General features: G+C 39.3%; 1 protein-coding gene across 5 annotated transcripts in view; it reads left to right on the top strand.

Moving 5' to 3' along the window:
* The window catches only part of qtrt2 (queuine tRNA-ribosyltransferase accessory subunit 2), a 39,290-nt gene that overhangs the window by 21,586 nt on the left and 3,284 nt on the right, over window positions 1-14,420 (top strand). Inside the window, exons 11-12 of one of the 5 annotated variants that reach the window (XM_061758788.1) lie at window positions 5,509-5,613; window positions 5,987-6,166. The exons of 1 other annotated variant lie outside the window; for it this stretch is intronic. The gene's annotated coding sequence lies outside the window, so the exon portion shown is untranslated. Of the gene's footprint in view, window positions 1-919; window positions 1,735-5,508; window positions 5,614-5,986; window positions 6,167-14,420 lie in introns of those variants that run through there. 3 more of the 5 variants (XM_061758789.1, XM_061758790.1, XM_061758792.1) reach the window with 3 other exon arrangements.

Here is a 14,420-nt window from a genome sequence, read left to right on the forward strand (position 1 = left end):
TGAGGAGAAGCGGTAAAGAAGCACATCTGCCTCACAGTTCTGAGAACCGGGGTACAAATCCCGGCCCCGCCTGTGTGGAGTTTGCATGTTCTCCCCGTGCCTGCGTGGGTTTTCTCCGGATACTCCGGTTTCATCCCACATCCCAAAAGCACGCTTGGTAGGTTGATTGAAGACTCTAAATTGAATGTGAGTGCGAATGGTTGTTTGTTTATGTGTGCCCTGCGATTGGCTGGCGGTCAGTTAAGGGTGTACCCCGCCTCTCGCCCGAAGATTGCTGAGGATAGGCTCCAGCATGCCTGCGACTCTAGTGAGGATAAGCGGTACGGAAAATGGAATGAATGCATTATTTAGATGCATCGTTGACGGTACAGTATTATGATATTGCGATTTGTTGTAGATGGTATCACGATATCATTGACATTGTGATGTACCATAGATGTTTTTCATGATTTTCTGATGTATCATTTACATTGCAGTGATATGATATTGTATTATGATGCCATTGATATAGTGATGCATTGTGATATTGTGATATAAATGATATTGTGAAGTATTATATTGCTATTGTGATATATATTTTTTTAAATATATGGTATTGCAATATTTTGATTATAGTGATTATCTTAGGTGATGTGATATCATGTTGTATCGTAGATGGCGTTATGATACTATGATGTTGATATCACATTCTATTGTAGGTTGTTGTGATGTTGCTTGATTGTGATGTTATGGTAATCATCAGCAAAATATTACAACATCGTATCACGCGTTGCCATGTTGTAGCTGTGTGTAATGTTGCCCGTAAACAAACAGCTTAAAAAAAATATCTTTGCTGGAGGAAATGATAGTGTGTGAGAGTAACTCAGTCACCGCTAGCATCTTCAACAATGGGGCTAACGTCAAGAAAGTGTGATTGCAGGGGTGGGAGAGCGTTGATGAGCGAACACGGTCCTGATGAAATGGTATTCGTGGAAAATCTTGCTGCTTCCTTGCGCTGATGACTCAACTAGAGGAAAGTATACTTCAGAGGAAAGTGGAGTGAAATCAAGTCAGAGAAAATAGATTTTAGCGCTTCACTGACAAAACATCAAACAGATTGGCTTGAGTTCAGTCATATTTCTTCTTTATGGTTGTTAGTACAACTGTCTAGCCTCATGCAAATGACAGCACCTCCAGGCGCTGCAATCCACTTGTCGGTTTCACATGTGGAAGATGCTAGACAGATGATATCGTTGTGATGTCATGATGAATCATTGACTGTCATATTCATATCGTAGATATGGTAATGATATACTGCAGGTATTATAGATGGTATAATAATGATATAATATATGTCATGCTGTATCATAGTATTGTGTGATATAAATTTTGGGGTTTATTGTCTTAATATCTAATTACAATGTAACATAGATGAGATCACGATATCATAGACATCGTGGTGTATCGTAGATGGTATTATGATATGAAAATCTCTATGTTATGTATTGTAGAAAGTATTGTGATGATGTGACAATATCATAGATATTGTGCCGTATCGTAGATAATGATCGAACCGGTATCGGGACGTATCGCAGATGGTATTGTGAAGATAGGCAGTACATATTGTGATGTATTAGATCATTGATAATGTGTCGTTTCGTAGATGGTAACCGACATGGAGGTTTATACATTTTTTTCAACAAAATCAATATAAAGTATTACAATGTTACAAATAAAGTTTTGCATTTTTAGGTATTATTTAATCATTACTTGGAGAGTTACGGACTTCATTTTCATTCAGAGAGGATTCTGAGTCGACTTCATATTTAGAGCACTATGCCCATTCTAACTGTAAACTGTACTATAATTATCATTGCTCCGGGCTCGCTAGCACCGCTTGGACAGGCAATTAGTTGCTCCGTCAGTTCATCCAAAGGGGGTTGAACTTTGACAACCGCGTCTTGTACTAGAATGGCCTTTGGTAGAGCGAAGACCTAAGGCTAAACAATCCGAAAGGTTGAAACTCTTTTATATGCCTGATTTTTGTCGTGTTGTCAGGTTGAATGCATTATTCAGTGAGGAATCAAGGACAATAACCTATTTTGAAACCTGGGGGTAAAACTCCACTTGGGCCACTTTTTTTGTGTGTGTGAAATATTGGATAACTATAAAGTATATATGTAGATATACATAGAAACAAACAACCATTTGCACTCACATTCACACCTACGGGCAATTTAGAGTTGTCATTTAACCTACCATGCATGTTTTGGGGATGTGGGAGGAAACCGGACTATCCGGAGAAAACCCACGCAGGCACGGGGAGAACATGCAAACTCCACACAGGCATGCGGCACGGTGGGCGACTGGTTAAAGCGTCTGCCTCACAGTTCTGGGGAGTACAATCCCCGGCCCCACCTGCCCGATGATCGCTGGGATAGGCTCCAGCATGCCCGTGACCCTAGTGAGGATATATATAGATATGGATAAAATCTATCCATCACATTAAATCCCAATATCACGATACTATCTGCGATACCTCATTATTCATGATAGCATTGCAAAATCATAACGTTGATAATATATTACAATACTTGCATCACGATACCGCCTATGAGTCATCACAATATCATAACATAAATGCTAATCCACAATGGCGATCATGATATTGCACATAATTAAGCATAAAAAAAACATGAATTAATTTCATACAAAAATACACTTTTTGTCTATAGTAGTATGTCCTGTCTGACGTATTTTCTGGTGTAGTGCTGCGCGTCGTCAACCGTTGTCGGGGACCATTGCCATGGTAACAACAAGCCCAGCCAGCACCGAGGTTTATTTTAAAACTCGGGCAGAAGCCGAACTCGAGAGCAGCTGCGTTTTGACTTGAGGCATTGACCAAAAAAAATTTTAAAAAAAGGAAATAAATCAGCACTTTTTTTTTTACGCTTTTATGCAACAAAAGCAACTGTAGTTCACTTAAATAAGACTTTTTTTTAAATTATTTATTATAATTTTTTTTTTTTACCCAACCAGCGCCACAAAGGTTCACTTATATTTAAAAAAAAAACAACCCAAAAACACACACACACACAAGGTAACACTATGTCTGTGGGAGGATTTAGGCAATTTTTACAGAAGGGGACAACTGTTGTGACTGCTGACTGGATCTTTCATGTCTGTGACCATACTTGAGCCATGACGATGATGATGATGCCAGCTGGGGTGGGCGGAGGTCATACACCGCTGGGGCCAAAATAACAGCTGGCCGACACGGGACACTGCCTGTAGCTTGATGAAGGCAACCGCCCCCAACAACCCCGATCGTAATGTTACATTTTTTAAATGTTTACAGTAAAGCAGGATACACACATACTAACAATCGGGCCTAATTTGAGCAGACTCACAGCGCCTCTTTGATCAACTTGAAATATTTTTGCTTCACTCACTCTATTTGACAGCTGTCTGGAAGTCTTATTTATTTATCTATTTATTTATTCATCCATTTTTTTTTTTTACAATATCAGTACGTGTTAGGCGCATATTTTACATTTGAAAAATCTCACGGCACACCGCCAAATTTACTTGCTCAGTGTAAATCTGTTGTATGAACGACAACAGGTGGATATACAGGTTAGTTATGCGGTCTGCTATCTAGTAGAAGAGCCTTTGATTGTTCTGCATGTCCCTATGTACGTCACTGGCATGGATAGATGAAAAAATAGAATTTTTGTTTTTCTGAAACGAGTCAAGGAAAGTAGTATACAATATTGTGACTTTTGCGTGGTGTTCAGCCTCGGCAGACTATTTAGAAAGGGATAAGCATCGTACCTTAAACACACCAGTCGGAAGCAGTTGTCTATATGTTAGACGTGTGAGATGCTTATCAGTGGTAGACAGTGTGCATATTTATTGATTATAAACTAACAGACATATACTGCTATATTCAGATGGGAGCCGCAGATAAATCGTGCGCTGAATGTAAGCGCTCACGCCCTAAATAAAAGGCAGTAGGCCTTATTAACCTGACAGGCCATTCTCATCACGCAAGACATAAAGCCACAATTTGCATTTCCTGTCAAATTAAAACAAAGTTTCATTCGTTAAGAGCCTGCAGACAAACAAACTTTGCAACCTCGAACGATTGTTAGCGTTTATCGGCGGATTGAAAAGGTCTCCCTATTGTCTAGGTTGGAAGATTGGTCAGTCTTGAGGGATTGTGTGAGAAAGAGAGAGTCGTCTACTAGTGACATCCTGCTGTGATTCAATTATCAGGTTTGTGGAGGACTAACAAGAGGAGAGAAAAGAGGGATTGGGGGCGGCAAAGAGGAGGGATGTTTTGATGAAAGAAAGGGAGTAGGAGGATTGGAAGATTGATTTGACCTCATGTTTCATCTTATAATAATAAACACTGTATGCACACTGCATTACATAAGAAGCAGCTAGGAGACAACTAGCCTGGCTTAGCAAAAAGCAGTGGTGTAGGCTGCCCCCCTTTGCACGCCATTGAAAAAAAAAAAAGAAGAAGAAGAAAACCAACAAAAATTGGTTCGGGTTTGAGACTGGGTGTAGGATGGATTAGGTTAGGGTTGGAGAAGTAGGAGTTGGTAGGATTAGGGTTTGTGAGGTAACTAACTACTGGGTTATGGGGGTGGGGTTAGCATTTGATGTCAGTGTTCGGTTGCATTAGTGGTGGAGTGAGTTAGGGATTATGGTTAGTAGTCTAAGGTTATGTCAGTGTTATTGTGGCTTTGCCTTGTCTGAGTTGAGATAGAGTAGGCAAGGGTTAGCGTTAAAGTAGGTTAGGTTTCAATTCGCGAAAGCTGGAATGTCACGTGACCAACCCCGGAAAACAGGATAGCAGACTTCCTATGTATGCTACGCTAAATACATAACTAATATAGCTACAATATACCATGACATGATAAAATGTTTTACGGCAGGTGTCTTTGGAAAAAAGACAAATACATGTATGTCATTTATTTAAAGAAATATGATTTGAACGTAAAAATGTGAAGCGTAAACGTCGGCTATTGTCATCTTTGGTGCCTCTGTGGTGACATCTTGTGAAATTGAACTCATAAGTCAAGGCGCCACTGTACTTTAATATTGGGTTAAGTGTAGGTTAGGATTAGTGTAGGTTAAATTGACTATAGGTTAGGCTTTGGATGAGAATTTGTGAATTTTGAGTTAATATAAACTAGTGTTAGGGTATTATAGGTTAGGGGTTTTGGGTTAGTGTAGTTTATGGTTAATGTAGGCTAGGATTAATGTAAATTAGGGTTAGTGTAGGTTAAGGTAAAAGTGGGTTAGGGGTGTAGGTCAGAGTTAGGGTTAGTATCGGTTCCAGATTTGTGTATGTATGTCATAATGTTCTTGTTAGTGTATGTTGTGCCGAGGTCCAGCGTATCACTCGATGGTTAGGTTTCGTGTTGAAGTGGGCACGTGTGTTCAAAAGTCTGAATGCAAATAACCCCATCAAGCTCCTCCGTGTCACTTTTTGTCTCTTGTGTGCTGCCATCACAGGCCAGCTGCCAACATGGGACCAAGGTCTCGCTGTAATTGCTGTCTAGATTGACAGACTGCGGGGGAGAGAGAAGGAAGTTCTGTTGCGTTGCACAGTGAGAAAAGGTCTGTGACCGTGCCTGCCAAGCATTACTTATGCACTCCGGCTACATAACTGAAAGAGAAGGGGCCTCTATTTAAGGCTTATCTGCTACTAAGTGCCTTTTTTAATATGTGCGCTGCTCATCTGTTTAATTTCATTGGCGTAATTTGTGAGGTCCCTCATGGGGGATACAGCACGGTAATGATGGAGTATGCCTCTCGCACTTGACTGCACCTCAGTAGATATATAAGAAGTCTTCACACCCTTGTTCAAATGCCAGGGTTTTGTGATATAATAAAACAAGATAAAGCAAACATACTTTTGGGAATGTTTTTTTCTTCTTCTTCTTCTTTGTAAGATAAAGCTTCTGTCTTGCCACCCTATCCCATACCCCAGACATAGGAAGAAGATGGGAGATTGTTGTCACATGTACTATATGGCCAGTCCATTCCAGAAATTCCTGCAGTTCCTGCAATGGTGCTGTGGACTTCTTGGCAGCCTCCCTGGCCAGTTTTCGTCTCGTCTTTTCATCAAGTTTGGAGGGATGTCCAGTTCTTGGTAATGCTCTCTGCGCAACCACAATATTTCAGTTGTTTATTTTTACTTGCCCTCTTGAAAAGTTCTTTGAAATGAAGTTTTGTATGGGTTATAGGTCACATTGATGGTGGAAAAGTTTTGAAACGATTTATCTTGGTGTCATTTTTTTGCATCACAAAAACCTTACATTTTAACAAGTGTGTGCAGACTCTACTGTACCTGAAAAATCAACTTAAATACACCACCCCAAGATTTAACGCTGATGTCCCCCCGGCTCGTTATCTCTGCCGGTTGAGACGTGGCCCCGCAGATAAGAGCGTCATTATGATGCAAATTCTCGGGGCCGCAGCAGCGTTTCCCCTTTAACGCGGCGAAGAAGATTGGCTGATTTGAACTTTGCGTCCATAACACTCCGGGTGGTTCTTTTCCTCTTTGGCCCAGAGGACACGATGTCCACAATTTCCCAAAACAATTTGAAATGTGGACTCGTCGGACCACAGAACACTTTTCCACTTTGCATCAGTCCATCTTAGATGAGCTCGGGCCCAGAGAAGCCGGCGGCGTTTCTGGGTGTTGTTGCTAAATGGCTTTTGCTTTGCATAATAGAGTTTCAAGTTGCACTTCGGATGTAGCGCCGAACTGTATTTACTGACATTGGGTTTCTGAAGTGTTCCTGAGCTCATGGATATCTTTTTCACATTGATGTCGGTTTTTGATGCAGTGCCGCCGGAGGGATCGAAGGTCACGGGCATTCAATGTTGGTTTTTGGCCTTGCCGCTTACATGCAGTGATTTCTCCAGATTCTCTGAACCTTTTGATGATATTATGGACCGTAGATGATGAAATCCCTAAATTCCTTGCAATTGTATGTTGAGGAACATTGTCCTTAAACTGTGCGACTATTTTCTCACGCACTTGTTCACAAAGAGATGAACCTCGCCCCATCTTTGCTTGTGAATGACTGAGCTATTCAGGGAAGCTCCTTTTATACCCAATCATGGCACCCACCTGTTCCCAATTAGCCTGTTCACCTGTGGAATGTTCCACACAGGTGTTTGATGAGCATTCCTCAACTTTCTCACTCTTTTTTGCCACCTGTCCCAGATTTTTTGGAACGTGTTGCAGCCATAAAATTCTAAGGTAATGATTATTTGCTAAAAACAATCAAGTCTATCAGATTGAACATTAAATATCTTGTTTTTGTAGTGTATTCAAGTAAATATAGGTTGAACATGATTTGCAAATCATTGTATTCTGTTTTTATTTTTGTTTAACACAACGTCCCAACCTCACTGGAATTGGGGTTGTATATATATATATATATATATATATATATATATATATATATATATATATATATATATATATATATATATGCATATGTATATATATGCATATGTATATATATGTATATATATGTATATATATGCATATATATATATATATATATATGATCACAATATAACTTTAACATGCACAATAATCAAAGTAGCCACGATGTCACGATAAAATCTATCATCACATTAAATCCCAATATCACGATACTATCTGCGATACCTCATTATTCATGATAGCATTGCAATATCATAACATTGATAATATATTACAATACTTCACGATACCGCCTATGAGTCATCACAATAATAGGAGACATCACAATATCATAACATCAATGCTAATCCACAATGGTGATCATGATATTGCACATTATTAAGCATACAAAAAATACATGAATTAATTTCATACAAAAATACACTTTTTGTCTATAGTAGTATGTCCTGTCTGACGTATTTTCTGATGTAGTACTGCGCGTCGTCAACCGTTGTCGGGGACCATTGCCATGGTAACAACAAGCCCAGCCAGCCCGAGGTGTTTATTTTAAAACTCGGGCAGAAGCCGAACTCGAGAGCAGCTGCGTTTTGACTAGAGGCGTTGACCAAAAAAAAAAAAAAAAGGAAATAAATCAACACTTTTTAAAAGGGCTTTTATGCAACAAAGGCCACTCAAGTTCACTTAAATAAGACTTTATTATTATTGTTTTTTTTTTGTTTTTTTTTACCCATCCAGTGCCACTAAGTTCACTTATATTAAAAAACAAAAAAACAACAAAAAAGAAAACACACACACAAGGTAACACTATGTCTGTGGGAGGGTTGAGGCAATTTTTACAGAAGGGGACAACTGTTGTGACTGCTGATCCAGTCATGTCTGTGACCATACTACATACAATACTTATGCACTCCGGCTACATAACTGAATGAGAAGCGGCCTCTATTTACGGCTTATCTGCTACTAACTGCCTTTTCCAATATGTGCGCTGCTCATCTGTTTAATTGGCGTAATTTGTGAAGTCCCGCATGGGGGATACAGCACAGTAATGATGGAGTACGCCTCTCGCACTTAACTGCACCTCAAGACTTTTGAAGTGGCAAATATATATATGATCACAATATAACTTTAACAATGCACAATAATCAAAGTAGCCACGATATCACGATAAAATCTATCCATCACAAGTGTACACTGTACTGTGTACAGTAGATATAAAAAGTCTTCACACCCTTGTTCAAATGCCAGGGTTTTGTGATATAATAAAACAAGATAAAGCAAACATACTTTTGGGAATGTTTTGCCACCCTATCCCATACCCCAGACATATGAAGAAGATGGGAGATTGTTGTCACATGTACTATATGGCCAGGCCATTCCAGAAATTCCTGCAGTTCCTGCAATGGTGCTGTGGACTTCTTGGCAGCCTCCCTGGCCAGTTTTCGTCTCGTCTTTTCATCAAGTTTGGAGGGATGTCCAGTTCTTGGTAATGCTCTCTGCGCAACCACAATATTTCATCCATTCATCCATTCTCTGAGCCGCTGATCCTTCACACCTACGGGCAAGTTAGAGTCTTCAATTAACCTAGCATGCATGTTTTGGGGAGGAAACCGCAGTGCCCATGCAGGGACGTGGAGAACATGCAAACTCCACACAGGCGGAGCCGGGAATTGTACCCCGGTCCTCAGAACTGTGTAGCAGACGCTCTAACCAGTCAATCCACCGTGCTGACCACAATATTTCAGTTGTTTATTTTTACTTGCCCTCTTGAAAAGTTTTTTAATTGAAGTTTTGTATGTGTTATAGGTCACATTGATGATGGAAAAAGTTTTGAAACGATTTATCATGGTGTCATTTTTTTTTACATCACAAAAACCGTACATTTTAACAAGTGTGCATAGACTTTACTGTACCTGAAAAAATCAACTTAAGTACACCACCCCAAGATTTAACGCTGATGTCCGGCCTCTTTCTTCCCCCCTGCTCGTTATCGCTGCCGGTTGAGACGTGGCCCCGCAGATAAGAGCGTCATTGTGATGCAAATTCTCAGGGCCGCGGCAGCGTTTGCCCTTTAATCTAACGCGGCGAAGAAGATCAGTAGGAACACGGCGAATGGGAGCTCTCCGGAGTGCGCCGCGCTCCTTTTAGTGCACATACTTTGCATTCATTGTGTGTGCTTTTGTATGGAAAAGCTTTCCATCGTTCCTTTTGAGGTCCCTTAATCTTTTACTTTTACTAATTTCCATAACGACTCCCCGGACCCCACCCTACATACTAATTGTAACTCCTGGAATATAATTATTCCCACTAATAGACACCTCAAATCCATCCTGAGTGGCCGCTAATGAATGGAAGTCATGGAGCAGCCTGCTTCTCTTGAGGCCTCCAGGCGGCTGTGACTCCTGTGGCGATGGTCTTATCGCAGAAACTGGGGGGTGTGTGTACCTGTGTGTGCGTGGGTGCGGGCGTGTGGGTGTGTGGGTGTGGGTGGAGTATCTGCGTTGCTTGTGTGCAGCAGCTCAAGGAGATTTGCATTCCGTCAGGGGTGAAGCTCCCCACGTGCTTTTGGGAAATGTAGAGGAAAGCTGAAGTGATCGATAAGAGACAATTATGTCCATATATAAATATATATATAATTTTTTTTTTTTTTTTTTACGGCATAGTTTTTGCATCGTACTAAATTGAACTGTGAAAAAGTATTTTTTTAACCATTTTATCACAGTTTTATAGAACTGTAGGTTTTGTGCAAAATCATACTAAATTCTTTTGAAAAACAGCCTTTTTCTCTCTCTTCTTTTATATAAGCAATTCTTGTAAGAACATCTTTTCAACTTTCATAGTTATGAAACTTTTTTTTTTTCGTGCAAAATCTAAATTCTTGTGAGAACAGTCTTGGGAGAGTGTTTTAAAAAAAATATTTACAGGGAAGTTTTTATACACATACTGTGTACATATAATAAAATTTTTTCCATTGTTTTATGTAACACTAGGTTTTTTTGCATAAAATGTAATAGAAACAGATAGATTCATACATAGATAATTCGTTACTATTTTTTTTGGTTGCACAAAATCCTACAAAATTCTCGTGAGAACATACTCTGAGTGTTTTTTTTTTTCCTGTATTAATTTACTTGACTGCTTTAGGTGGCTTCGTGCCGCCGCAGCTTTCATTCATCTCATCATTCATCACATTTCTTCATTTTGAAAGCTAAAATGCAAATTGTCAGGTGATGGAACACAGTGTAGGGGTTTAGGAGTGTATCTAATTATTGGGACAGCGTGTGTGTGTGTGTGTGTGCGGGGGTGGGGGGGGGGGGGGTAGTATCTGCGTTGGTTGTGTGGAGCAGCTCAAGGAGATTTGCATTCCGTCAGGTGAAGCTTCCCACGTGCTTTTGGAAAATGTAGAGGAAAGCTGAAGTGATCAATAAGAGACAATTATGTGTATGTATAAATATATATATATATATATATATTTTTTTTATGGTATAGTTTTTGCATCGTACTAAATTGAACTGTGAAAAAGTATTTTTTTAACCATTTTTTCACAGTTTTATAGAACTATAGGTTTTTTGCAAAATCATACAAAATTCTTTTGAGAAACAACCTTGCAAATCCAAAATGTCAGGTGATGGAACACAGTGCATGGGTTCAGGAGTGTATCTAATTATTGGGACAGCGTGTGTGTGTGTGTGTGTGTGTGTGTGTGTGTGTGGGTGTTGAATGTGCTGCGTGAACAACTACACGTAGACTTAAATCCCCTGTAAGTGCCTGACACCTTTAACGGGTTTTAAGTCACCCTGGGGGCAAATTGCGCATTAATTACATTCTAATGGTGTTAACTTGTCACCGGGGGAACCCTAGGACACACACACACGCAGGATTTTATTGATTTAACTTGAAAGCCATTTTACATTCTGTCTGCAGAACAACATCAAGATGAGTGTTTAACAATTGTGTTGCCACAGGCGGGCTATTTTTAGTTTTTATGCTATACTTGCAACAGTTTCTCACCATCATTTTAGTAGGAAACCTTTTCACTACATTGTGTGCAAACGTTTGTTTTCAGCAAAATGTTTCGATGGACACCCCTCCTCCTTCAGTTTTCTCCAAGTACAGATTTTTTGTTTGATATTCTACTAAATTCGTGACTGAGCACATTCCGCAGAAGCTGTTGTTACAACAAATTTTGTAAATTCAGATTCACTACATTTTAAAATGTAGCTAGATTTTATTAATTTAGGCAAATAAATGTTTTGTTAGTATTGTTGCTGTTTTTTTTTGTTTTGAAAAAAAATCTACTTTTATTTTTAATTACTAATTGTAGATTTTCGCAAAAAGTGCAATGTTGTATTTTTTCCAAATGTTTTTTTAAAAATGATTTTTTATACTAAATGTACCCTCCAAAATCTATTGTTACTATTTGTGAGAATTTTTTTTTTTTTTTGCACAAAATAATCTAAAGGTAAGCTTGTGACAACATTGTGAATAATTAAAACAAACAAACAAAACTTTTTAAAACAAATATGTTTGTGTTACATTTGTTTTGTTTAATTTTACGTATTTGTTTTAAAAAAAATATATTGTATTTATTTATTTTATTTCTTTTTAAAATTAGAGTGTATTTGTTTTATGCAAAATCCGACAAAATTATTGGGAGAATAGTTTTGTTGTTGTTAGGATTACTTATAACAATGTTCTTTTTGTTCAATAGCATGCTGAATTCAAGTGCTAACAGCTTCCAGAGTGGTATTCATGCCCTCACCCTTATTTTGCCCCGACAACGTGATTGCGGAATGTCTCAGAATCGACTGTGATGTACTGCAGCGTGACAGCCATCAAACGGGACTTGAGGTTGCCTAGCTTGTCGGCTCTTATAAACACACCTCATTTCACTTGCCTCTTACAGTCCACCGACATCTTTTTCACACGGCGTCACACTTTTTTAAATTCCAGGTGCGCGAACTTTCCATTAGAGCCAAGGTGCACCTGCGTGAGCAAATGTCAACTATGCATGTGCGCGCACACACATTGTGGTTTTGTGATGTCCAAAGCAGATTGCCATGAAATTGGATGAGCGCATTCATACTCCCACAGGAAGAAACTTTTTTTTATTTTTTATTTTTTATTTTTTTTTAAAATGACTCTCTAACCTTTCTCCCTCCCTGCACCACCGTGAACGCTGTAAATCTGGCGTTTGCTGAGAGGTGAACAGCAACATTATAATTGTTTGCGTGTGTGCATGTGTGTGTGTGTGAGATCCTCACAGCTATTTTTATATGGCGCACATGAAAAGTGCAACTTGAGAGCGATTCCAGGCCTAAGGGCTTAATATGAACAAATGTTCATTATTATGTATTATAAGCATTTATGGGTTGAATGTTTTGAGGCTTCTGAGATTGAAATTGATTTATTTTTTGCTGTCTCAGGGCAAATGGATCCATATTCATAAATTTTGCAGGCGTGTTCATCCTGGTTAAAATTTACAATTAAAATTATGTTAGTAGTGTCCTGCCGGAATGTTTTTAAAATTCAGCCCCCGAAGCCGGTTTGACTTATCCACATGAAACTTGGCGGGCGTGTCTATCATGAGTAGACCCACAAAAAACAAAAGTCTCAAAAACCCATACCCATACAGACATAGGAAGTCTATTACTTTTGGTTGGGGTCAACCCCAAAATTGCCATAGTAGTGCCTCCTGGAATGTTTTAAAAATTCAGTTGTCAAAGCCAGTATCACTTAACAACACTCAAATACGGTGGCCATGTCTATCATGAGTAGACCCACAAAAGAGTCACAGGAAACCATATCCGGAAAGACACATGAGGTTGGGTGAACTCAAAAATTGGCTTGGTAGTGCCTCCCGGAATGTTTTGAAAAGGCAATTTTTGACGCCAATAGCACTTAGCAACATGGCATTTGTTCGGCATGTCTTTCAGAGCCACACAAAAAAAGTCTCTTGAATCCACATGTAGAAAGACACAGAAAGTCCATTAAATTTGGTTGGGGTGAACCCCAAAAATCGCTTGGGAGTAACACCCCCCCAAACACCGACCGACCCAACCCTAGCATGCCATTTGGTAGACATGTCTATCAAGAAGACCCACAAAAATGCTAAAGAAGCCATGTCTTAAGCGACACAGGTGCTCTGCCAAGTTTGATGACTCTGCATAACCACAAAACTGTAATAATGCAAGTGCACAAGGTCTTGTGAATGAATAAAGTTACTGTGGAGGTGCATGAACACAGCTGCAGTGCACACTACGCGTCATCCATATTCAAATTCAATTAAAGGAGAGCGGGTTGAGGAATAAAGGCCGTGCTCATCATTATGGCGCTGAGTTTATACTGTATGCCCTGATTACACCCTCTTAAATATGCACATAGTTATTCAATATTAATTTCACACGCTTTTCAAGTGGAGAAACAGAAATGAACGTGTTGGGTGAAGACACTGTGGCGCTTCAGCACGCTTTGCAAAAATACAAAAATAATAATAATAATCATGTATCATAAGGTGTCACACATTTTTTGTTTTTGGGGAGCTTTTGAAATAGTAAACATTTTAAAATTATACTGAGAATATATCCTATCTCTCCCCAAGGGCAGAAATGCAAAGGCAGGACCCATACAGTGGATCTGGAAAGTATTCACAGCGCTTCACTTTTTTCCACATTTTGCCCGCCCCAGAATCCAAATTCACATTGTGTAATCTGTGAACCAGGAAGTAGCCTGTTAGCTAACAAATTAATACATTTACAAAACCCCATGATTTTGCTTTGGGATGAATTTATTTTCTCCTTTTGCTGTTTGAGTCCGAATAGAACTGCTCCACCCCTGCCCCAAAATCCAAAATGCTACATTCCATACACCTTGTGTAATCTGTGAACCAGAAAATAACAAGCTAGCTAACAAACTAATGAAACTACAGAATCTGATCATTTTTGGGGAGGACAATTTGTGATTT

This window comes from Phyllopteryx taeniolatus, chromosome 20 (assembly GCF_024500385.1).
Source record: "Phyllopteryx taeniolatus isolate TA_2022b chromosome 20, UOR_Ptae_1.2, whole genome shotgun sequence".
NCBI lineage: Eukaryota > Metazoa > Chordata > Actinopteri > Syngnathiformes > Syngnathidae > Phyllopteryx > Phyllopteryx taeniolatus.